The following is a 26,669-nucleotide window of genomic DNA, read 5'->3' on the forward strand; positions in this document are numbered from 1 at the left end:
GAAAATCTTCCGGATCATATGGTTTCCAAGCTGCCATTGCTTGTGCAAATCCAGGTGTAGCTCTATTGCCTGTTGAATGGTGGGGTGAGACCTTAATGAGGTTTGTGTGCAGCTCCCTTATGTTGGATGGTTGGTGTTTCACACCCTAATGAGATGTGGCTAGAAGCTGTCTCAAATGGGGGGAAGTGTTTCTTTGTTTTGGCACTTCATTTCAGTTCACAAGCAGCCAATGGAATTTTCCTCTGGCTTTTCAAAAAATCCAAGCTCACCTTTGGTCAGAAATGAAACACAGAAAATTTCAGCAAAGGTAGTTGAAGTTTTTTTGGAAGTTCCAAGTGTACTGAGGAACAAAAATGTATGGAGATGGTTGGCAAATCAGAGCATGCAATGCAGATGGGGGAAATGTGCTTTGCCTCACTGATTTGAGGAGGAAGATTCATAGTGGTAAAAGTGCAGGGCTCTTCACTGTTAGCATAAGGGTAAGGATCACTGAGTGCAGGTCTGAGAGAGCAGATCACTCAGCAGTTCCAGTTTGTAAAACTGGAAGGAGATAACTGCTGTCCCCTCTGAGCAGCAGCCAGTTTCTCTTTGCTCACTGTAGAGGTGATTTCACAGCAGTCAGTGAAGCTTCACCAGCCTAAGGAGAAGCAAGCACAACATGCTGTGACAGAATTGTGCACTGAACCAAGCCCTATTTATTCCTATGGCAAGAATAAACATGAAGACTGGAATATTTTCACTTCCTGCTCCGGAGCCCAGTTGAGTTTGTTCTTTGGGACTTTTATTGTTTTCCCTATATTTGAACTGCAAATAGGAAGAGACAAAAATACACTTACAGGAAAGTAATGTGAAGCAAAGAAAAAGCACCTCTAACGTCTTTCATTGTGCAGGTGTGATTCTGATCTCACCGAATAAATCAGGAGTAACTCTACTCAAGTGAATAGATTCATTCTGGAAAGTCAGAAGTGAGTCCAGTCCTGTATGTTTTGTTTTGCTCGGAAGCTGTAGGGTTTTAGAGCAAGCATTACACCCATTTGTTTAATGAAAACCCTCTTTCTTACACAGTAATCATGGGCACCTCTCACTTTTAATTGCTTTTAAAATGCTGGACTGCAGCAGTAATTTTATATCTTGGCTCCGTTTGGCCTTGATTGCATCAGTAGCAGTTGAGAAGTGAGGGCTGAATAGCGTTTCACTGTTTGGTAAAATAATTACTGCTCTGGCTCAAGATTTCAATTAATCCTTTCAGTGCTGCTGGAAAATGCTTGTGCCTGTGAGCCCTAACCACATATTCAGTGGAAGGGTCCTTCCCATTCACTCTCAGATGGTTTTGCACAGAGTCCCTCATGCAGTTGAGATAGTGACTGAGTAAAGAAATGAAGAAAAAAGGGTTATAAGTGTGAAAAGGGAAAAAAAGGCCCATTTGGAGGCATGTCCTCTAAGTGGGGGGACAGATGCTACTTCACATTTTGTGGCAGAGAGGAGAGCAGGTAAAAGTGTCTTTTAAAAGACCTGAAGCTTCCTCACCTCGGCTCAGGCCTGGATATCACAGGCTTGCCATTGGTATTGAAATTCCCACAGAACTGCTTCCACTCATCCACCGTGGGGTTCCTCAGTGGTCACAGCCTGGTGGGACAGGGCATGAGGTGTGCAGACAGGCTGAGAAAGTGGAAGCTGTTCGGCCTGGAGAAGAGAAGGTTGTGTGGAGACCTCATAGGAACCTTCCAGTATCTGAACAGGGCCCAGAGGGAAGCCAGAGAGGGACTCTTCATCAGGAACTGTAGAGATAGGACAAGGAGCAATGGATACAAATTAAAAGTGAGAAATTCAGGTTAGATATTAGGAAGAAATTCTTTACTGTGAAGGTGCTGAGGCACTGGAACAGACTGCCCAGAGAAGCTGTGGATGCCCCATTGCTGGAAGTGTCCAAGGCCATGTTGGATGGGGCTCTGAGCAACCTGCTCTAGTGGAAGGTGTCCCCACCCATGGCAGAGGGGTTGGAACAAGATGATCTTTAAAGATCCCTTCAAACACAAACCCTTCTATGATCCTGTGATTCTGTGATTCAGTCTAGTGACAGGTATGATAGAAATACAACAAACCCCTAAGTCCTCAGTCCCAGACAGCTGATGGCAGCGCACAGAGGGCTTGAGCCATGCAAGGGGCACCACTCAAAGGTGTTTGTTAGTCCCAAACTGCTCTCAAATGGACTTGGATTACATGCACATTCTGCTTTCCTTGGCACTGAGGTCCCCCTCTGAGCACTGCTTTGCTTCTTTCTTGCCCAGGACAGCCCTCCCAGGTCCCCACATTGCACTGGGGCTTTTGCAGCTGCTGGGGCTTTCCCAGCATGAGCCCTGCAAGGGAACAAGGCACTGATCTTTGAGACAGCAAAAAGTTTCTCATCAATGCAGAAAGCTTGAAACTGAGGAAAAGTGTGACAAAGAAAAAGATCTAATGATGTTTTTTAAAATTTAAATCTCATAATTTGAATCCAGTGATTTTTAGGTTTGGCTCACTCTTCTTCTGTTCTCAGTGTTAGTCAAGTTACATAAATTAACTTATCCAGTAATAATTAGCTCCATTCCAGGTAATTAACACAATAGGGTATAGGAACTAAACCAGTGCAGTGAAATTAACAGCAGTAGTGCAGAACCAAGTGTCACATCTGCCTGAAGTGAGGGTAAAGTGCTGGAAATAATCTTGGGATTTTATTATGCCTGTGCTTGTGACCTCTTTGGAGAATACTTGCTTTGGAGAAGCTGGAACACATGAATGTTCACAGAGAAAAGTGACATTTGAGCAATTCTTTTTTTGAAACTGATCTGAAATTAATTTGAGGAGAAATTTTAAAAAAAGGTGGCCTGTAAAATGTGGGACTTTGATCAGAAACAGAAATTTCAGCACAATCTGACTTCAGCCTCTTTCCTCCACAGCAGCCTTGAAGGCATGTAAGAGAGTTGTTTGGCCTATTTATGCTCCACATCTAGTTTAGGGGAACAGCACCTTGTCCAAGGGAAGTCAATCCTGCCCCACATGGGACAGCTGAGACCAGGAGAGAGTGTCCATGTGGACACTCCATTTTCTTGCTCATTAGTGAAGAACCCTCTATCATGAAGTTAACAATTTTGTCAGAAAAGCTTGTGTCTCTGACATTATGATGCACCTGTGACAGAGCAAGAAAAATTTAGCTGAGAATCCCTTTGTGACTTGGCACAGAGACCTGACCTTACTAACTCTGGATAGCCTTGGGTGAGGTGGAGGAAAAGAGTCCTTCTGCTGCAAGGAGCAGATCATTGCTCCAGAGATGCAAACAGACAACAGTCACGGATGTGGGTCGCCCTATACAGACTGAGTGCCACACCTTGAAGAGTGAATATTTGTAACAGACAGACCATGAGCCACCCTTGGGCTGAAGTGTATTCTCCTGAAGCATTTGCTGATTTTAGAGAGAGAACGAAGTCAAAACAGCAGCGCTTTCACAGTTGCTTTTGTTTATTTTTTTTAATATTGGAGTACTATCCTTCTAAATTTTTGGAGTCAATTATTTGCTGCTAACTGTTCACTCGGCTAATCCCAGTACAAGGCAACTTTCATATTGCGTTCACAAGAGTGCCAGCCTTGTTCGGAGCCTGTCAGCACAAGGGATTTCTGTTTGTGAACAAAAGTCTTTACACATTCTGGCTCTGAACGTGTGCACTGTCCTTTCGAAGCCAAAAAGACTCTCTCCCTGTGCCAGTTTGTGTTTCCAAAGTTGCTCTGTGTCCTCTCGTCATCAGCCAAGCTGTGCTGTGCTACTGAACTACGTTTTTGGAATTGCAAGGAGAGCTCGTCTAGAGGGGGATTGAGGACAAACTCCACAAGCCCTGGGCCAAATGTGTCCCAGGCAGTGCATGCCCATGTCCACAAGGAAGGTGCTGCTGTGTGCGGATGCAGAGGGATCTCAGTTATACTGGGTTTGAGGTGCTGATGTGCTTCTCTGCTTCTGTCACACAGTTTCGGGTTTATTTTGGTGGAAATGAGAGCAGGAATTAGCTTGGCTGCTGCCCAGAAACCTTCCTTAACTCTCTCTGGATGCTTCACCCTGGGAAGTCACAGCTCTGTTTCCAAAGGAGCCCGGCACTCTGGCACATCATTTCTCAGAGGCACAGAGACACGAAGTCGCCTGTGGTTGGAGACACAAGCGAGGCTCCACATGTTTGATGCATCAATGAGGTGACAGCATCCACCAGCTTCTGGATGAGGCTCGGCGGGGCAGAGGAACTGCAGACCTCACACTGGCACTGGCCACACAGTGCCTGTTTGGGGGATACATCTGGTGATTGCATGAGTGTTGAACTGACTGATAATTCACTATTTCCCAGAAAGACAGATGTGCTGGTATAAAACGTCTCGCTCATAGGATGAACACTACCTGTCATTATATTTTATTGAGGGAATGCTGCGGTTTTCCAGCAGCAGTCAATCTAATTTCTGCTATTCCTGCATGATCACCTCAGAAATCTTTCTCCTGAGTATTATTTCTTATAAGGGATATAGATGCCAGTTCTGATTCAGTGCCCTTAAAGATTCTGCCATTATGGGGGGCTGAGCAAGAGGGATCTTGTGAACTATGATACATATGAGATTTAAGTAGGAAAATACCAAGAACAGTTCTAAACATACTAAACAGTTCTAAAAATACTGAACCAAGAAGACTTAGCAAAACTGCTCATACACTAAAGGGCATTGAATGTCAGGACAGTGTAACATGTATTTTTTTCACCAGCACTCTTTTATCAGATAATTAATAAAGAGCTGTACAGTGTTATTGTCCTCTCCCTCAAATATATGCCCACAATCTCTGCTGACATACAGGTGTTAATCTCAGATTGAAATTATCACTAGCAGTGATGTGAAGATAAATCAAATTACTTTTACTGTGATGTGTTTTGCATATACAGACATGAGGAAGGTCCCTAGAATCCCTCAAAGCATTTTTCTTCTCTCCTGAGCAGTGTTTTAGAATTTACCAGTGCTGTGAAGATACAGAATTAATGAATCATCTAATTTTTTTTCCTCTAATCTTCCTATTAAGTTTGAGAAACACTGGGCTTCACTGTAGAAATTGGTAGCATTTTAAAGCAAGCATAGTCTCTGCAATTTAGAATATTGCTTACACCAAAGTATTACAAGATGAAAGGAACTTCTGGATTTTCCCAGTGGAGATATTTCAGAGATGGTGAAAAGTAACTCATCATTCCATAGCCTTGAAAAGGACAGAGCAGCTCTTAGAGATTTCTAAAGAGGAAACTCTAGATTTAAAAAAAAAGGATTTATATATGTACCAGCAACTTGGTGAGGAAGAAACATATCAGATTTGCAGAAAGGCCACTTGCCTATGACTCTACCATCAGAAGTGCCAGTCTGACAATGCTACTTTTAAATCTGGAGATTTTTGATTAATGGTAAAATCACTATTTTTCCTGCCCAGCCAACATTTTCTGAGGGAAATAGTCAGCATGCACATAGGAAAGCAGGTAAATGAGAACACTAGGAAAGTGAAGTGATCTTGCAGAAAATATTGTACTGCTGCGCTGGGAAATGTGAGACCAGGTCGGGCGAAGAACCCTGTGATGTCTACTGACTGAAATCGCCTTGGTCTCTTACTGAACCAGAGAAGGAATGTGGGAAAGCTGGTTCAAGTCCCTGCTCTCCACAAAATGTCTGTATGGCCCTGGGCAAATCCCCTCTTTGCTCTGTGCTGGTTGTTCACCTACAAGTGGAATCAAAAATACATTTACAACCTCTCTGCACACGAGAGAATAGCTACACTGGATTCTGAGGTACTTAGATAAAGAAGGATAAAAAATTGATTGGTTTTAGACTTATACCAAGACCAGGAAGATATTTTTTTCAGGGCAACACAAACCTTATTTTTGAGGCTATTTAACAAATGAGCTTATCAATTTCTAACAAAGTCAGAGGATGAATTCCCTAAATCAGAAATGGCACTGATTAGAGTCACTGCCTACACAAAGGAAAAAGGCTTTGAGCAGCATGGTGTAGTCAGTCCTAGTCCAAGAGATTTCAATGCAGAAACAGTCCCAGAGACAAAAGGAGACCTTTAATAGTTCTCTAATGACAGGTTTATTCCCTTCAAAAAAAACCAAAACAAACCAAAACCAGCCCACCCCCCCAAAAAAAAACCAGCCAAAAAAACCCCCAAACTCCCCACCACCAAAAAATAAGAGCTGGGAAAAAAATCTTAGAAACCCCCACAATATGTCTAGTTGTAAGCTGAGAGAGCAGAGGTGGAAAAGTCTTTCAGAAAAGTGACGTGGAAAAGTCTTTCAGAAAAGTGAGGAAGAGAATGAAAGTTTAGAGAATGAAAAAAGGCTGTGCTGAAGTGTGATATTTCAACATTAACGCCACTGCCACAAATTAGTTTTGTCATCATTAAGAATTCAGCAAGAGGTTAGAGATGCCCACATGAATTACAACAATGCAGCTACATGAAAGGGGTTGTTTTTTATTATATATTCACCTGAATTTAATTTTCTCCTCTTCTGCAGTTGTCCAGTAGACTGTTCTCTAGGGGAGTGTTTACATTTTGCCTTTGAATGTATAGGAATTCAGTGGAGGCCTTTTTTATTATTATTTTAAAATTAATTTTTAAAAATAAAACATTTCATGATAAAACACAAGGTTTCCTATGTTCTCCAGTGGTTGTGAGGTCTGCAGCCATTCTGGAATGATAATGATCTCCAGGGACATAATAAACAATGGTGTTTTTCAGAATAACCGTGTTTTCCTTTACCAGATTCTTCTTTAAGACCAAGTTGTTAATTCAGGAGTTTATTCCTTAGAAATCACACTTGGAAAGATGTTTGTGTCTTTCTATCACTTACATAGCACAGGGTCTTAAGCTGAGGTGGGTGGCAATGAAAACCAAATTAAGTGTATGGATGAACCAACACAACAAGAGATTCTACATTTTGGGCTCTGCAGTTAATGTCCTCTTAAACATTAATTGCCAGCCCTCATCAGGTGCTTGGCATTCAGTCTTGCTTGGCAAAGATAAAACAAAGCGATAAAGGAAGGTGCCACCACGGCAGCAGCACTCAGATTCTGGAGAACTAAATTCAGTTACCTGAACCTGCCTAAAATGACCTTGGTAGGATGGTGGGGCCAAGCCTACCATAATGTTTAAGGTGTTTAAATTCTCTTTGAAATCTCTGGTGTGGTCTGAGGTCTGTGATCTCATTTGTCATCACTATAGGCTGCTTCCAGACATATGTCTTAACTCCCATTTTTCTCAGGAAAATGGAAATAGCAGGCACTCCCTTCTAGGCAATAAAAAAAAATCTATCTTGACAAGCTGAATAAATAGTGATATCCATGGTTAGTGATAACTAATCGCATTCTGTTAACCCAAAAACGCAGCCTGTGAGAAAAGATACAAGGTAATGGGAAGCAGAAATCTGACATTCTCAAATTCTTTTCTTAGCATCTACATAGAAATCAATCGCTGTAGTTATCAGACAATCAAGTGGATACCATTCCCGATGCTGCAATGCAAAGTAACATGTCAGACAACCCTCCCACTCCTCAGAGTCCACTGTTGAAAGTTTTATTCTGAGTCAGTCTCACAATATTCTGGTGAGGAAGGAAAATACAGTAGATACCTCCATTCTACAGCTGAAGAGCAAAACCACCAGAGACTCAACTCCACCAGAGGAAAGTAGATCTTATGTGCTGTCCAGGTGTCCCTGGAGGAACATTTGTCTAAAATTCAGATTCCTGCCAGTTGTCTGCTGCTTGTGCTAGAGGTGACTTTGGACACCTCAACTCCTCCTTTAGCATGCAGGAAAAAGTTTTTGCATAGATCTAACCCAAAAGTGACTTTTGACTTACTATTAATTAGATGCTTCTTATTAGACCTATTAGAGTTTCACTAATTTTCTTAGACTTGTTCATTACCTTTTCTGAGAAAATGGATTTCACTTAGGGCTTGCAGAACCATGAGTATTTGTGGAATATTTATACAAAAGACCATGAAACCAGTTAGCAAAAGAGGATTTTCTGTTTGCCTGAAATTTTGTACTCAGTGGAAATGACATATTACAAATCAAGTTATTTGGTTACAAGTGAAACAATCTTTCTAATAAATTGCTACAATTTAGCTTAAATAAAAATTAATTATTCTTTTCTTTCTGATAAGATAATAATTGGAATCCTTTCTACATTTCATAGGGCTTCTTTTATGAGCCATAAGAGGAACAATTTATTTCCCTTCATGATATCTTGCAAATACTTCACAGTTTTTGAAATAGCTCAGTGACTTCTTTATTGACATTGTACAGAATTTCTGGAATCTATTAACGTGTTGTTGGACTCTTTTCTCATTTTCACTGTTGTGTACTGAAGCTGAACTGAGAGCAAAGTGTTCATTTAGGTTGGAAATGAAGCAAGGCAAGTTTGTCCAGATATATGAATGACTACTTTTCTCCTAGAGGAAAAAATAGCAGAATAACTGAGTGCTCTGCAGTACTCTTCCTTTATTTCTGGAACTAAACCTGGACTGGAGTGATTTGTGAGGCTCCCACTTTGTCCTGGATTCCAGAAACTGTTTGATCTAGTACCATTTCTAATCTCTCTGGAAGGCAGATGAAAGCCTCAGTAGAGCAAACTCAAGACTTTGGGAAGGTTTGCACATTTATTCAGGAATTTGGTACCTGCCCTCAGCCTGAAATATGAAGGCAGTGAGTGCTTTTCTCATTGAGAGAGGTCAGTTAAACCTGAGCACAGCTCTGAAATTCCAGGGTTCAGCCATTGAGTTTCCTAATAACTTGGTTTTTGTTATTCTTTATGTCTTGCCAGAACCACAGCAGATGAAGAAAGTAAAATTTCATCATCCTAGCAGTCGAGTGAATACAATTTCTGCATTTATCAAGTACCAGATAACTGATACCAAGGCAAACAAACAGGCAAATATGAGTATGTTTCTTTATCTTTCAGCTCCCTCTTTACACATGTCCCCAGGGCAGAAAAATTATGAAAGCTAAAGTGTTCTCACAAGGTTTTCTTTTTAGCTCGATTAATAGCTCTTTAGAGGTCTCCTTCACCGCAGGCTCCTTTGGACACCAATGTTTTGTTGAACTTGCACACCCTTCCTCTGAAACGGAGGTTACTCGATAACCATCCACAACACTCTGTGCATTGATGAACAAGAATGCAGAGCACCAGTGACAGGTTTCTGGAAGTGTATCCTCAGCCACATCATGAACAAACTTCTGAGTAAATATTCATCAGCCTTTCTCTTTTACAAGCTTCACTTAAAAATCATCTGATATTGTGAAATACTGCATTAAATCTTATGGTTCTGGGCAGACCCTGATGCCATTGTGGCATTGAACTGTGTCAGGCAAGGCTCGTTTTTCACTCAACCAGTCTACCCTAGAGCAGGAATGACAGACAGCAGGACTAGACAGAGAGTGGCTGCCTTGAATTTCTACATCAGTAGAAATGCTGATGCTGTACAGAATGTATGACACGTCCTCTGGGCATCAGTTTCGATTGAGAGACAAAGTGGTTTTTATGTTCAAAGGTGCAGCTTTAAAGCCTTTCTTCTTAGGGCCTTTTTCTTACAAGTGCCTCTCTCTTGTAAATCATTTCCACTTCCCCTTGATGAAATTTGTTGTCCTACAGAAGTACCTGCTTAGTGTTTGGGGTGTGGTGTATGTGTGTGGTGTGTGCGGCTGTTTTGCTGAAATCTCCTATGTTTAAAAACAGTGTCCATAAAAAGAACAAGGGTGAAGTTACTTCTAAACTACACACTGTAGTAACAAGTGTAAAACAAGAGCCAAAAGGATGAACAGGTATGGTATGTGAGTGGGAGTGAGTATTAATGATCAATTTTTTGTCACCCTTCTTATTTTCATTACAAGAGACTCTTACAGAAATTTTTAACTTTGTTTTGCTGTGCAGAAAGTAAAGCAGCAGTCCTGAGGGGCCAAATCTTGGAAGCAGTACTGAAAATCCACTGAAGTGGATGGGAGAGGCTTTCCAGAAATAAGAAAGCTGCTGACATGGAGAGGGAGGGAATGATTTGCTGTTTCTGCACATGCCTGATAGAAAAAGGAGGGGCTTAAAGTGCAGAGATCCAGGTTAAATTGTTGTTTCCTCAGTGTTGGTGAAGTCAGTAATCCAGCAAGGCAATGGTGTTCTCATTGCTTGCGCACCAAATATTGCGGTCTCCTGTCATTACCTACCTCATAGCAACTATCTCCTTCCAGAGCAGTAAAGTGAAGTGTTTCAGTACCAGCAAAGCAGCTAAAATGTTCCTTTAGGCGGACTGTGAGAGAATACTGAGTTTAAAGAGTTATTGCCTGTTTTGCTGATGCCTGAAGGAAGGCCAGTGAATTCACAGCTACAGACTTGCACCAAACTGCACAAAACTTGTTCTGCCACTTTCAAAAAACTCCTGATTTCTCAGCACCATTCTTCCAGATTTGCCTTGCTCCACTTCAATCTCTGACAGTTCCCTTTAGTTCTTTGCTGTTCCTCCTTTTTTTCTCACTGATCTTTCTCTGACTGCCTGTAATTTTAACTCTTGAACTGACTGCTCAACCGTATCCCACAGAATTTGACTGCACAGTAGTTTGCACCTCACCCCTTAAGCAAAACTGCAAACACAACAATATGGCATTTTCTTCAGGGGAAAAAAAAAAGAAAAAAATAGTCTTTTTTAGTTTCCTTTGGAGAAAACTTAAACTGAACAGGCCCTTGCAGTTGGAGGAGATGTTCTCCAGCAAAGTCATGCACTCTTAGACCATACCAGGTCCCTGAACCAAGACCTGGGAACAGGGTCTCTGGATTAGGAACCCACAGGAGTTGGCAATGCCTGGCTTACCCTACTGCCACTGAGCTGGAGAGCCTCGAGGACCATGAGAGCATAGGAATAGGTCTCTTTTTGGCAATCACTGGTTGCATTGGCTCCTTGACACTATTGGTAGCTGAGGTATAAGGAGAGAACAGCTCGTCACATGGCAGTACCAGGGCTGAGGAAGAAAAAACACTACACAGAGTATTAAAGTCTCCTTTGACTGGTTTGTTGTTTTTTTGGTTTTTTTCCTGGAGAAAATTGCTCACAGGCATAGGAAAGCTAATGGCAGCAGACCCCGAGATGGCATCTGGGCCAATCCCTTGAACACCCCTCCGACCTTCATCAGGCTTTAATTCAGGGAAAAGAAACTTCTCCAGACATACCTACCTAACTGTGAGCCAATACAGTGGAGGTCATAAATAAAAACAAATAATGTATAGAAACATTAAAAGAGCTGCTTTAAAAGATACCAGCTACTTTCAATAATTCAATTAATAGCTACAGTGGCAATATCCCTGCATAAAGGCATTTTTTAATGTTAGTAATGGCCAGTGCAAGGAATTAATGCAGGTACTAAATATCTTTATTTAGAGAGGTGAAACAGCCAATTCTAAAATGAGCACTGCTACATAGATTGTGAAAAAAATCTGCTGTGGGAAGGAAGCACAAAATTGCATCCTGAAAATGAGAAGCACTCTGCAGGAGAAATTCATGGTAATGTAAACTGGAAATTTTCTTCAGTGAATCACTTAAAATGAAACTGCTCCCTTCTCCTTATTCTTCTCAAGCTGCTGACATGCATAAAAATGTGTGTTTGACCAGCAGCTTATTTGGAATGTTTTCTCCTTCCTTAATGAAAATGTGTTATTTCTCTAAACAATATGGCACTCAATACCAACAGAAGTCTCTGTAGCAGATAGGACAAGGATACAAGGCTTCAGCCTGTGCCAGGGTTAGGATCTAGGAAGAAACCCCTGGTAGACTCAAGTATTTACTTATTTAGTGATTCTTTCCAAGGTCATATTTTTAAGCTGTAGTGGAAACCATCCTGAAGAGTAAACTGAGTGACTGGGAAGTTGAAGCACAGAAGCTTGCTGTGACTGAGTTAGAAATGCTCTCTTTAAACAGTGGCCCCACTGAAGAATTGAACTTAAGTGCCTCAGCACAGTAAAGCCTATGTGTTGTCTTTGGGAAGCATTTTCAGCTTAATAGGGACGAAGTTTCCTTTATGCCTGATGCAGCAGCACATTTCGTTTCACGAATTTCCTTTTCCACCCATTTAAGCAATTAACTTGGAATGAATGAGATGCCAGATGAATATTACTGCCTGAAGAATCAATAGCTGGTTCTGAGGTGGCTCTGGAGAAAAGAGAGGTCTATATTAGCCAGCTGTGCACTTTGACATCTTGCCAAAGCCACAGCACCTCAGCAGTTACCTCAGGAGCACTGTACCCACATGTCTGTGTGCCCCATTTCAGCAGCAATTTGTGCCCTTTTATTTCCCTCCTGCTCTGGTTCACGGGCAAGGAACAGTGACCTTTTGGGTGAAAGAGCAGAGCAGAGGCTTTGCAGGTTGCCCCAGGGACATGCAGAGTACATCCCAGGTGTGGGCAGGCAGCATAAGGGAAGATGGTGTTAATTACTCCCAGTGCCACCACAGAGTTTACAAGTCCTAGTAACAACTTCTTACCTGGTAAAGCTGACCCATGTGGAGTAAACAAACCACTTTGCTGCTTCCCACAGCTGGTATGAAAAGGAAAGTGATGAAAATTCCATTGTGGGTAGATAGAAACAGGCTGTCCCTTCGGATAACACAGGTGCACTTACAGATGCCTTGTTCAGCTCCCTGTCCTCATGTGGATCAATTTCTGGTCCAATGAGTTGGCCCCTGAAGAGACGTGAACAGTGGTCCCCCTACCTGGTGCCTTCAAGCAATCATGGTGGGCAGAACTGAACAAGGAACGATGTTTTGGTGCTGACAGCTCACTAAGCATGTCTAAAATATGCTGATGAAAACAAGTGTAGAAAATTGTTGGACCTGATAAAGCAGTTCTTAAGCACAGAGCTGGAAACTCTTCTGAATCATCCTTCACCTGGAGGATAATATCTTAAAGGATAAATATTTTCCATTTGTAGGATATTCACTTCTGGAGATGCCTGACCTGGAAAGACAGGATCAGGTTAAACATGAGGCACACGGAACAAGGGGCTTCACTCCAAGGCACTGTTCCCAACCAGGCAGTAAGGGACAGATTGGAATGAGGAGCTTACTCACCGCCTGAATATTTGCCAGTGCATAGTTAAGGCCATGAGAGGCTGTGACAGAACAATGAACCTCCCCATGCAATCTGCTGAGGTTGTTTTCAGCACAGGTCAGCACTTTCAGGCTGAAGTTTGAAGTGTGGGTTCTTTCTTGTTTCTTGCAAGACATTTGCTCCCCTGCCTCAGGACGCAGGTACTTATCACTGTGGTTATGTGATTTGCATGAGCAAAGCCTTGTACTCACAGGAAAAGGGATCCTGTGCACTTCTGACAGTCCACCTTAGGCAATAGGAACATCCCCCTTCCAGGCTGAAGAATATCACCCTGTCCTTAAAAACCCTGGGCAAGGTGGTGGATCGGGTAAAGAAGAGGGAAACTGTGCAGTGGGCCTTGGCTGTGGTGATTGCCTGTGATGGCGCAGCTGCATGGTGCTCCAAAGCAGCCTAGGATGTACATCCCTGTGAAAATTTATGCAGATCCCTGTCCCTTTGGGGAAGAAAGTGGGGAAAATACCACTAGAAATGTTTTCTCTGCAGCCCTCTTGAATGAGGACTAAGTTGTGGTGAAATGGGTGGCTTTTTGAGCCTAGGGCTTTTGGATGTATCAACTTTCCTGCGATGGTTCTTTAAACCAGAGCACGGCAATAAAAAGGGGAATTGTGCACATTTCATTTTAAGCATAAATCTATTTTTTCACTGGCTTCCTATTTTGACCCTGTAGTTTTGGCCGTCTGTCAGAAAGCACCACATCCGATCCTACTAATTCCTTTCTTTAGGTCCTTCCTGTCAGAGAGCTGATGTGGTTTTGGTGAATTCCTGCACAAATTCACTTCATACAGTTTGACCCTCTGGTATTAACAATAAGTTTCCTCCTAACAAGGAAACCAACAGCGTTACAAACATGTGCTTTCATTTACACACAGGTATGCTGACACCTAGAAGTCTGGATTTTGGTTCCTACACAAAAGCAGTTCTGGTTCTTGGAGGTGTTGGGAGCATGGGCTCCTATGGCAAGGCTTGACTTCAGGCACAGAAGACTGAAAAAGTTGGCATAATAATGTTTCATCATAGCAAGTGACAGCCCTGAAACTCCATGGAAATAACATTAAAGTTCTTGTTTCTTAAAGTTCTTGCTTCCTTCATGTAGAGTTTTTCTTCTGGTACTGTCAGAAATACCCTTAGTCTGGACTGAATTCTTTTCCTTCCTGAGGTTCAGACTTTTTTTTTTGGTTGGTTGGTTGGGTTGGTTTTTTTGTTTGCTTCTTTATTTGGGTTTGTTGTTGTTGTTGTTGTAGTTTTTTGTTGTATTTTTGTTTTCTGCTGAAGGGAACTATTCCAGCACTAGAACTGAATAAAACACAAGTGTGCCAGATTGGCATCAGTTTTGTTTTAAGAAACACTTCAGTTATGCTTAATTTTATGGTTTTTGCTTTGTCACTGTGTTTTCTCAAATGCTACAGAGCTGTATTCATTTTAAATGAGCACTAAAGCAAAGTGATCCAACAAGGATTTACAGATGTGTTTATGACGGAAGCAATGTTGTAAAATCAGGACTGGCACAGCACGGAGCAATATCTGAGTTGTACTGAAGATTCTCCCCCACTCCCTCAGCCTATAAACTGTTGCTGCCATATCACTTCTGAATTAACTCATCTTGCCAGCTCAGGTGTTTAGAAGTTGAAACTGGTAGATCTTAGGTCAAAGTATCTTTTGGATCAAAGTATAAAATATATGCTAACCAATTTTTTCATATCCATAGGAAAAGCAGGTGGATGCATTGTTATTAAGACATGGATTTTAAGAACCAATCTGAGATGCACAAAACAGAGAAGTATTAGAAAGGGAATGAAATGTCTGGCAGTGTGAGGGCAGGTGCCATACCTTCAGCTCTCCTTTGCAGATGAGAGCCCTTCCACCTCCAGTCTGGTCCCTAACATGCAGAAGTGCTGATTTTGTTCCCAGTGATGTTTGCAAATATGTGTGCACATTTCTAATGCATGATCAGTGTTGGTTTTTAACTTTTTTCCTGCAGACCACTGCTAATTGGATCCTTTCTCTGGTAGAAATATCAGGTGACACCACTCTTTCTGCCAAGGAATCTTGTTATAAAGGAATGATTTTCAAAATTGGCTCTGACACTGAAGAGGTATCATGGAGGAGAAATATTTGAATTCATGAACAGACATGGAATTCTATTTCCCTAGCATGGAGGTAATCCATACATGCTACATGATTCAAATTGTGAGGCAATGGCATTCACAAAATATTTAAAAATTAAGAATTCATTTTTGGCACTCCCAAATACTCTGTAAGTTTTTCTAAAATCTCAGAACTAGTATTGGAAATTGGAGATCTGTAAATTAACTTCCCTCATCCCCTTTTTTTGAGAAAGGACTTCTGGACTCACCTTATTCTAAACATAAACGATACTCTGTTTCTGGTACAGATGATAGCTTTAGAAAGGTTTTATTAAATAATAAAATGTACAGTCCATTTCTACCAGTTGTGTGAAACAAAATTTGTTTTAGAAATGTGTAGGTTGATTAACATCTGTGCTAATATGGAATAAACATGAAATTTTAGCCAAGAATGTGAAAAGCAAATGTTCACATATGTATTTCCAATCTTTTCTGAAACTTATTGTCTCCTAGTGGCCATTATTTTATGTCTCATGGCTCCTATTGCCTCTTCCAATCCAATAGATCTGAATATCTTCACTCAACAGAGCCAACACCTTGTTGAAGAACCTAAATTTTCACATCAGAGCTTGTGCTCCTAAAGCACTTAATAAAACTCAGCTGAAGTATAAATCCAGATTTTGGACAGATGGCTGCTTCACATTAAAGTTTATTTTCCAGGATTTTGCTGTATACTTTCCATGGATACTCAAAAGAGTAATTTCTTGATATTAGGATGTTAGCCCATCAGTAATCTTCAGAGTTTCCATCTCACTTGCCAAACTCTATGAATCCATTTAGCCTCCTGTTGACCTATGTTTGTGAACATTGCAGGGTGAATTTCATCACATGGCTGGGATTTATTATCCCATGAGATGCCAGTAGTAGTCTTTGAATTGTCCCATTTTAAAGCTACAAGGTTCACTGACACTGAGAATAAACTGGGATGAAAAACCTTATGTCATGTCTTCACAGCTCCTGAGAAATGTGTCTGTTCCCAAGTCATTTGACATCCAGATTTCTGGCCAGGGTGCTTTTGATAGGAACTTTTTTTCTTCATTTGAAAATGCAGGTTTGTGAGATTTTAAATTTTCAGTGTAAGGTCCAGGTACACTTTTCTCCAGGTGTACTGACTGAATGGCAAGACCAGTCCCTGCCTCCTGATCACATTGCAGCACTGCCAATGACACAAAAGCAAAGACCTCACTTGAAATGACAGAGAGCCAGCCCTTCAATATGCCTAATTCAGATCAAAGTATTAAACCTAGATAATCTGTGTATCAAGTGCCCATCAGGCTGTTAATCCTTCCAGTTGAAGATACTGCTGAACATTTATTGAGTGGAGAGATACAGGTGATGGGACCCAGAAAAAACAGAAAAAAATGAAATAATTTTTTTCAGCCCCAAATACTGCTGACTCTTGCTCCACTGCTCCAACCTTGGGCCATATTGCCCTTGTCTGAACATCTCTCTACATGGCATTTAGAAAAAGAATGTATTCAGATATTCTGTTTATTTATTTATATGGTGATGTGGTCTTGTGGTACTCTCTGGAGGCACAGACAGCAGTGTGTGGGCCTGAGGAATCCTGTTCTGAGATTGACATCTCTGCATAGATTTCTATTCAAACCTGCTGAGACCTTACCTGGATTTTAGAGGACTTGTCAGAAGAAGAGATAAATGTCAACATAAGATTCATCAGCAATTCAAGTCCTTGCAGGTAGATGAGTAACTGAAGGAACTCAAGTAAAAGCAACAAAAATGTAAAGATAGATTGACAAGTTAAGAAAAGAATTAGAAAAGCTGCATTGGCTGGGAGACAACTGGTGAGGGACATGCTTGTTCCAGTTCCTTAGAGGCATGAAGCACCAGCTAGCAAAAAAGACTATTTGAAGATGAAAGAATTGTGAGGATTCTTTCTTACTGACAGCTCAGATCAAATGCATACTATCTATCAAAATACAGTATATAGAGACCAAAGAAACAAACTATGGGAGAGCTAAGCAACAGAGTAAGAGAGGCTGTTAGAAGAAAGAAGACGTATTCCTGAAAAAGGCAAAGATGTGTTCAGCTGAGAAAAAAGAGGTGAACAATTTTCAGCAGATTAAATATAGAGGGTCATGAGACACTAGAAGAAATTGCCCAGAGAAGTTGTGGATGCCCCATCCCTGGAAGTGTTCAAGGCCAGGTTGGATGGGGCTTTAAGCAACCTGCTGTAGTGGAAGATGTCCCTGCTCAAGGCAGGAGGGTGGAACTAGGTGATCTTTAAGGCCCCTTCCAAACCAAACTATTCTGTGATTCCATGATTCTATGAAATATGCAGATTCAAAAAGACAAATCTAAAAATATGTTTGGAATCACCTTAAAAAAAGGCATAAAAACGGAACAATATTAAATTACCTAACTATATTATGAATGCCTTGCAAAGATTTTGCAGATCAGTCGACAGTGAAGTTGTGAAAGTAGCAGCGAGAAAAGGCAACAACATAAAAGAGAAATGAGTTTTTATTTTCCATATTTATTCATCATGAGGCCTTAATGTAGACTTTGTCTGCCTCAACTCCAAGGACAAAGAAGAAATATCAGAAGAAACAGATTGTCAGCATCACATATTGTTCATTAAATGGGTTCTAAAGAAAAGCAAGTTGGAAATAATGGATCTTCTGTCTGTAGAGTGTGACCTCTCATTAAACCTGCCTTTTAATAAAATTCTTCAAGTAGAAACACATAAATTTGGGTTGATAGCAAGTTGGTAGAGCTTATAACAAGGAATAAGATCATGACACATGAGAAGATAACATTTATTAATTTATGTGGGAATAATCCAAACAGCTCCCGTGACAGACAGAGAAACCCACTGTGGTCTTTAAAGGATTCAGTGAGCACATAGACAAGGGAGAATCGGTTGACAAAGTCTAACTGGATTTCTTAAACATAATCAACAAAGCCCTTCAGCAAACCCTGTTAGAGAACCTGCTGTGAGATAGGTAAGACCTTAATGTACATATCTGGGTAAAAGAGAGGAAGCAATAAGTAGGAAATAATGGTCAGTTCCTGAATGCTTGCTGGGGTCTTTCCAAGTAACGTCTGTTTGTGTTTGAGCTGTGCAATATATACATGTTTGTATATATAAATGAGCCCCATGTCTTGTGCAAACACAGAACTTGCTCACCAGCCTAGAGAGGACTGCTCAGGGTAAAAATGAAAGTTCACTATGAAGCAATAAATCAGCTTCACAATACTGATGAAAAAATGCCAGATGGAATTCAGCATTGATAAATCAGAGGTGAGACACCTAAGGAAAAAAGCCCTCTCAATTAATATGCATAAGGACATGCTTTTCAGATATGCTTTTAGCCATTACCCTTTAGGAAAGAGACCTTGGAAGGATGGCAGACAGTTCTATAAAAAGCAACTTGATGTTCTGTAGTAGACAAAAAAATCTCCTCTGTTTGAATTTAAGAGTTACTTGGAGAGGAGAACAAAAAAGAAAAAGTTCTTATGCCGCTTTGTAAATCTATGGCATGAACACATCTCCAGTAGTGTGCACCAGTCAAGACTCTTCAGCTCTATGTGGTAAAACTTCTACTGTAGTTGCAAGTGGATGTAGACAAACAAGACCTGTAAATGGACATCTCTTATTAGACCAGGTAGTATAATAAAAACAAAAACAAAACATACAATCAAGCACAAAAACTCTCTCCAGATCTAAACCAAAAAAGCATCAAAGGAGTGGTCTTACCCAAAATCTAGTTTGGTATTTCTAGCTACAGAGCGAAGTCTAATAAAAATGTTAATTGCAGCTATCTAAGAACCTTGTATTGCCCAATGCAGACCTAGAAAATGCATAAAGAAGCTCTCAGTGTATGGCACCCATACAAAGGCGGAATAATCACCTCTAATATATGAAATTGAGAGAGATGTAGAGAAAGCAATTAGGAAATGACAGTTTGCTTATTTTCTAGTACAAGATTCATGAAAGTCAACCATGAAACTAAATGGTGGCTGGTTTGAAACCAAGAAGAAGAGGCATTTCCTCATACAACACTGAACTAAACTGTGGATCTCTTTACCACAGGATGTTGGGGAGGATAAAAGTCTACAAAGCATCAAAAAGTGACCAGACCAAATAGATCATAGAGGGAAAACCAACCAAGTACTAACTGCAAGAGCAGCAGCCAGTGGCTTAGGAAATCCATGATCCACTAAGCCGTAGAGCTCGAGGAATTTTGCAGGAGGACACAATGATATTTTTATTTTGTCTTTGTATGCTTCCCTAGGCAGCCATTCTTAACCATTAGTAGCATAGTGTGTAAGGAAGATCATTGCCCTGACCCAGTACTGCCTTTTGTGTCTTCTCAGACACCTGGGCTCAGCAGAAGGCATCAGGATCAGGATCAGAGAAGAGCCAACTCCAAAGGTGGAACAGAAAGATGATTTAGTTCAGGCCCTTTGGTGATTATGGAGAGAGGTGGAGAGGGGAGGGTGGCCTGGTAGGTTGTGTCCACCTTTATCCTGTTTGGAGCTTGGAAACAACAGCTGCTGTAAGCTGAGGTGAGAAGTTCATTTGGGAATGATGGTGGTCAGCTTGAAATGCTTGAAGGGGTCACAACACTTTGGTTAGAGGTCTCTGTGCCATTGCTAGGGGTCACAGTGCCACCATTAGGTAAGCCAGGTCAGACACCTGATGGCCCTCCCATGCCTGGGGCTCAGCACATGGTGCATTTTATGGATGGTCAAAGGGCTCCATGTTGATGTCCTGGCTAACAAAACCTGTGGCTTTGAAGGGCGACACACCAACTGCACTGCCAGACCTCTTCCTTGGGAGGGATTTTATTCTTACTCAAGCACTGGTATAAAGCACAAATGCTCTGGCTTTAGGAGGATTTGCTATTCTCATAATGATATATGTATTTTCAGAGAGCATTGTTCTTGAACGGAGTTCATTAAAATGAATCTACAGGTAACTGTTCTGTTCAACTTTTTGACAAATAGCTCTAACTCAGCGTTTAACTCCGAAGGGGCCAGGAAATGAAAATATAGCCCCATTCCTCAATAATTATTAATTTCCTGTCACTATTTTCCTTACTTCAAGAGTTAGAAAAGTTTTAAAAATCTTTAGAGGTTGATTAAAGAGTAATTTGTTAGTGGGATGGGGGAAGGGAGGTGAAGGAAAGGGACAGAAGATTATTTCTGAACACCAAAAATAGTTTCAAATTCCCGCCAAGAAATGACAAATTGTTGTATACACAGTCAGACAGAGAGATGTATATTTTGTTTTAAATTCCAATTTCAAAATGTACTGCATAAAGAGAAACCACAAATTGAAACTTCATGTGCTCATGCTGACAGCAATACCAAACTTATGGTTTTCTTCTAAAAATAATACCCCCAAGCCCTACCTAAACCTTCCTGAACCTCCTGTCCCCTCTTTAATAAGTAAGAACACAGGGTGTTTTTATTTCTTGGTGACTTTTTTCCTTTCCTTTGAGTCACTAGTGGAGGACCAACTACTCTCAACCTTACTGAGGTAACTTTTCCAATGGTTTCAATACTTGCCTGAGTGAGTATTTTTCCTGGTATTTACGTGAAATTAAGGAATGTGTGACAGGAATGAGGAACAGTCTTGACAGAAGAATGAGAAGCAAACACCATTTTGTAAAGGAATGGAGATCAGGGAAGAAAAATAATGATGTTAGGTCCACTATGTAAAACTTTACTCCTCTTCCATCTCTCTAATTTCTCCCTTTTAAACAGAAAGACCTTTAAATTTGAGTCAAATATCTAAAGAAGATGAATTTGGAGGACTCAGTGCTGGTCATAGGAAACAAGCCACATCAAAATCCCCCAAATAAATCACCTCTAATTTAAGCAAAACTGTACCAGAGACTAAAGACAAACCAGTCCTTTCAGCTTTCAGAAGAGAAGTCAACATCAAAGGAGGAACCTGAAGTAGAAGCCTAGAAATGTAAATCTGTTGGTCTTTTCACATTCAAATTCTCACGCTTCTTCCATTTCCTTTTACAGAAAAAGAATGTGGTCAAACTTGGGGGAATGACTTCACAGCTTTTATTAAAGGGTAGCGTAATCCTCCCCTGGATAACTGGGGAATCATTAGAACAAGAAATAAGCAGTGATGAGCTGTTCCAGTTTGAGTGCTGTGGTTTGGAAGTTTTGACCCATGAGATATTAATTTCTCAGTCTAATTACATGAAAATGTATAAATACGAGCACTGATGAAGAAGAGAAGCATTCTGCTGAAAGGTGAGTGGTACTGAGTTCCCTCCCTTTTTACAAGGAAAAAATGGTTCCTACCCTCTTAAGGGATACTGCACATAATAATAAGAGTACTATATATAGAAAAAATACATGCACTTCCATTTCACTATTGTTCCATTTTACTGCTGAGGTGGGGAACGAAGAAGTTAAATGTTGTGAAGTCCTTTTGTGACGGTGGATTTGGACTCCATTGGGTCCATCCAATGAAAGCAGTAGCGCTGTGGACCCTCAGTGCTGGGTGTTAAGTGTCAAAATTTGGGTGGTAGAACTGCCACCATGTTTGACTGTGTATAAAGAGCCATACCCATGTTCAAGTGGCCAGCCTGGATGGCTTGGGGCTCTTAGAGACTCTAATCAAAGTGGGACAGGAATTATGCTGTGTTGTACATAATTAAGAGTAATTTCTCTGAACTTCCTGTTATTGTTCTCTAAAAAGTATCAGAGAAACCTTAATTACTTGCAACAACAACACTAAGGAAAACCCCCCAAACTACTGGAACAATACCATGTAGAATAATGTGAATTAATTGTTAAATTTAGTACCTCCATGAGAAATGCTCTATTGATAGCTCAGAATTGCTCTGCCTGGAAACCACCTGAGCACTGCCTTATTTCTAGACATCTGTCAACACAGTTATTATCTAACAACAAGCATAACATGAAAATAATCGTTCTGTTTAGGGCAGGAACATTAACTGACTGACATTAAATTGCATCAATATCATTATCTCCTGTTGACTTTTTGATAATATGTTGATGAACAGTTTGTGTTTTCCAGGGTGGAAAAACCTTACTTGTTTCTTAGCAGGAACTCTGCACTAAGAAGTTTTTTTTAACAGGTACCTAATTTTGCAATTTTAAATATAATGCTTTCCAAGAGCTGATGATACTTTATTATCTTCCTTTTATGGGTGGTTTGTTGGGGTTTTTTTGTTGGTTACTGTTGTTGTGTTGTTTTTTTCAGACTTCAGTCTTCTGCAGAATGAAGATTGGTATTGCGTTTTGGTATGGTAGTAGAATAACAGCTGGATACCCACAACTCAGTTCACAGCCTGTCCAGCCTAATTTTGAAGTTCTAGGCTGTTAAAGGTATTTAAGCTCTTAAAAGGTGAAAATAGGTGCTTCTTAGGTATCTAATTTATACTAAAACTAATGGGAATTAGGCACCTTTCGTGGACTTATCAAAAATCATATAGGACTGCAGTAGCAACAGAAGCTACAAGTAACTCTAAAATTCTGGCCTTTTTTGATATAAGGCAGGCTTTCCAGAACCAGTCATTTTTATAATGTAAGTTTTTCCCAAATGTTCATTTTTCTGAGAGCCCTAGTACTCCCATCCTAGCTGAAAAACCTCCTCTTACAAAGTGTGTTAATGTCTCACACATTGCTCTTCTGTGTTTGAGGCTTTTGGTCAAATGCCACTCAAATACTTCATGGACCTTAGAAGCTTTCCTGCAGCATCAGGAGTTTCACAGAGCTTGGTGCGTAATCCCAGAGATTTTTTTGCCCTACTATCCCAATTTTCAGAAGAAGCCACGTTGCTCCTGAATATCACATCTTTTTAAGGATGTAAAAATACCATCCAAGCACTTCTGAAAAAAAATTTTTGGGAGCATGAGGGTGTGTGTGAATATTTTCAAAGTTGCAGTTTGACTAACCCAGCCGCTGCTTAGATCATCAAACAGGCATGTGTTTGGGACACAGAGGCTCTACAGTCCTGGCGTATTCAGCGCAGAATCCTCATGGTTATGTGAATAATTATCCCTTCATACCGGCCTAGAAATCTTGGACAGAAATAGCAATCACAGCAAGGGTGCTAAGAAATAATTTGTACCATACATCTGTTAATGTCCCTTAGCCCAGCTGGAACCTGCATGCTTTCCTCCCTGTCTTGGGTTTCTCGAAGTGTGTTGATGTGTATTTAAGCCACGGGAACAGTCGAGGCAATCAGGCACGGGGGAGACATGAACTTCCCTGGTATTTTGATTCCAAACTGTGATTTCTGTTATCAGGATGGGTGAGGAAGAAAAGTGTCAAGTGTCACTTGATCTCCTGTTCTCAGCTTGTCTGGCTAATTCAGGGAGGAGCCTCTGAGGCCAAAGCCACCCCAAATGCAGAAGACCTAGAAGACCATTCAGACCAACGTTCTCCAACAGGTGTCCCATGAGAGCAAGCACCTCACTGGGATTACACTGATGATACACCAACTGGATATGACTGACACTGAGTTTTTGAACAGAGTGAGCCAAAAGAAGAGTTTCATATTTTGCTTCGTCTTGGTTTTGAGAAGGACAAGAAAAGTCCCTAAGGAGTGTCATTTCAGGACATTAATTGTAAAGATGCAAGAAGGGGAGAGTAGAACAAAGCACCTCATATGTGGGCGTGGTTTTCTCAGAAGGTTGAACTAGAGATCTCCTGACATCCCTTCCAACATACAACAACCAATTATCTTGTAAGGGTGAGGAAGCCTGATCTTTCAAGCCTGTTTTGCTATTAAAGAAACAGTTTTCTTTTTTTCATGCATGGCATTTTGTTTAGCCTCTTGCTTGACGTAGGATCACCTCGTATTTATGTTTAACGTGCTTTCTCTCATTCACTCTTCCCCCGGCTCTCTTTAATGCCACAAACTCTTCCCACCCCATATATTTTTATTTTACACAAGAATTATGCAGTTCATCTGGGATTTGCTTAGGACTGCTTCCAAATACACCCACACAACTGCTCTAAGAGTGATGAGGTTTATCCAAAGATGGATTTGGCAAGTCTGTGTTTCAAAGGGTTACTGATCCAAAATGCTTCAGGAAGAGACTTTTAGACACACAAGTAACCCCACAAAGCAATAAAATACAAGATCATGAACTGTTTCTGTATTTAAATGTTTGGAGGAGTTGAAGCTGGTAGCTCAAGTATTTTGTCTGAAAATGGCTACTTCTCCACCAGTGAACCAATATCAGTCAGTTTGATGACGACTAACTGAGTGGTCAGAGCCCGTGACTATTCAGGGTTTCATGATGTTGAAGACCTGCCAGGTTTTTTTCTTCAGAATAATACAGGAGTTTGGTTCAACCAGGTTACAGATGGTCAGAGGAGTCTTTAACACACTGTTAACTAATTTTGTTCCATTTGCAGATGCATAAAACAACCTCGAGAGGCCCTGTTGTCCATTGACAAGGCTATGAATCTAGAGACCTGGTTTTGATCTTGTCTCTCCTCTTGAACTGTTCCACAGCCAAGACTGAGTTGCCTTTCTCCTCCATGCCTTAGAATAAACCCTCACAGAAAATGAGGGTCCACAGTACAGCCCTCCATTGTCGAAACAGTCAAAGAGCTACTGATGAGAACTGGAATGTAATGACTGGGATTCTGTTTCTGCCAGTGCACTAATTCCAGAACCCACACCCAAACTTATGAAATTACCTTTTAAATGATGAGACAAAATCATTTGTTTTATTCTTTTTCCCTGTATTTGTGTCCCCTGGGTGGCAACAGTGGAAAATGCTGGCAAGGAGAGCAGACAGTAGACAAGGTCCTATTGGCATAAATCTGAGGGTTTTGCCTGTGTCAGTGATGTAAGGACACCAGTCTCCTTCAAGAGATGTGGTTTATCAGTGGAGCTTTTGCAGTGCCTGGGACGTCAGGCTAATGGTCTCACATACAGATTCTGTAAGATGCCTTTCATTCATCCAGCCAAACAGGAGCTGTGCTTGTGATGCTTTCCCAAACTGAAGGGCATTGCTCCATGAATGCAAGCAATGTTAAAGCCTGAATAATGCACACAGTCTTCCATTTGCAAATTGCCTCCACCTCTCCCTTTGCCCTCCCCACCATGTGGTTTAGCTTTTGGCTCTGCAATAGATACTCTGAATCAATGTTAGCTTTCTGAGAGACTAACACTGAACACTGAAGGTCTGAGTCAAACCCAGCCGTGTTACAAGTCCATTGTTGGACTGTCGGTTGTTTTGGTTATTTTTCCCTGGAGTTTTGTTAGAGATGAACTGGACCTTTTGGCAGCACGGACAAGCACCTCTATTTTGTCATTTGGTGCCCCAAAGACATCCATGTACTAATCAATCCAAACAGGAAGCCAAAATCTTTTTAAGAGAAGAGCATATTGTTCATTGTAAATGTTTGCCTCACCATTAGTGCACAAAAGAGAAAGCTTGGAAATGGAAAGACGAAGGAATAAAAAATAGCTTGGTAATGCAGTTTACACAGGTACATGCAGTGTAACAACAGCTTGTGGGAACTGTGAAGCACTGTCCTCATCTGAGGTGTATTTCAGTTTTCAGCTCAGTAAAATGCCAGCTTTTTAAACAAGCAAAAACTTGTCCTTTTTACCAGGCTGTAATAAAATATTTGTGGTGGTTTTTATGGTGCAAGCCATCATTCACTTAATACTATCTGAAGGTCATTTCTCCTAGGACAGATCACAGCACATCTCCACACTAAGATCCCAGAGCTTGAGACTGGTGCTAGGTTGTCCACAAAGACCCCCAGAGGCCATGTTTGTTTGTTCTGAACGGCCCAATGGCATGGCATGGGCTGGAAACCACTCTACACCATGCCCTGCTCACCCAGACCAAGGAGGCACTCTGGAGTCCGAACATCGTGAAAGGAGAAATGCAGCTGTTGGAGTGGCTGTGTCATACCTGGGTCCACTGAGTCAGAGTCTGTGTGCACACATCTGTGAAAGAGCAACCTCCCAATCCCCAAATGCACTAACCCTGAGGGGTCAACCTGAATCAGTATGTCCACTGGGCAATACTGGGGAATTTCAATCGATATAATTCTCAGGAAGGGCAGGGATGTGCTCTGGCATCAGAGCTGCTGAAGGCCACAAGAAGGCCCTAGTTCAATCTTACCTGTCACTGCCATATGCATGATGTAGTTGTCTTCACCCTCAGAAAGGAGTGGACACACTTTTTCCTCTTCTGGTCTCAGAGAGAGACCAGAAAGGTTCCTCCAAGAGATCGCAGGTGAAGTCAGTTGAGCCACTTTAGGGAAAAGAAAGACTTATGGCTTGATATCTTACCATGTCCAGGATTTTATTAAATATGATAGATATGTGTGACTCAATATAATCCT

The 26,669-nt window shown here is 41.1% G+C and overlaps 1 long non-coding RNA gene across 12 annotated transcripts in view; it reads left to right on the forward strand.

Moving 5' to 3' along the window:
• LOC109144868 overlaps window positions 1–24,103 on the forward strand; it is a 53,495-nt gene extending 29,392 nt beyond the window's left edge. For 9 of the 12 annotated variants that reach the window (XR_005601842.1, XR_002045886.3, XR_002045875.3 and 6 more), the window contains 2 exons: window positions 21,333–22,673; window positions 23,597–24,103. This is a non-coding gene — a long non-coding RNA (uncharacterized LOC109144868). Of the gene's footprint in view, window positions 1–14,051; window positions 14,332–21,332; window positions 22,674–23,596 lie in introns of those variants that run through there. The other 3 variants (XR_005601844.1, XR_005601843.1, XR_005601846.1) reach the window with 3 other exon arrangements.
• The last annotated feature ends 2,566 nt before the right edge of the window (window positions 24,104–26,669 follow it).

Source organism: Corvus cornix, chromosome 4, assembly GCF_000738735.6.
Source record: "Corvus cornix cornix isolate S_Up_H32 chromosome 4, ASM73873v5, whole genome shotgun sequence".
Classification (NCBI taxonomy): domain Eukaryota; kingdom Metazoa; phylum Chordata; class Aves; order Passeriformes; family Corvidae; genus Corvus; species Corvus cornix.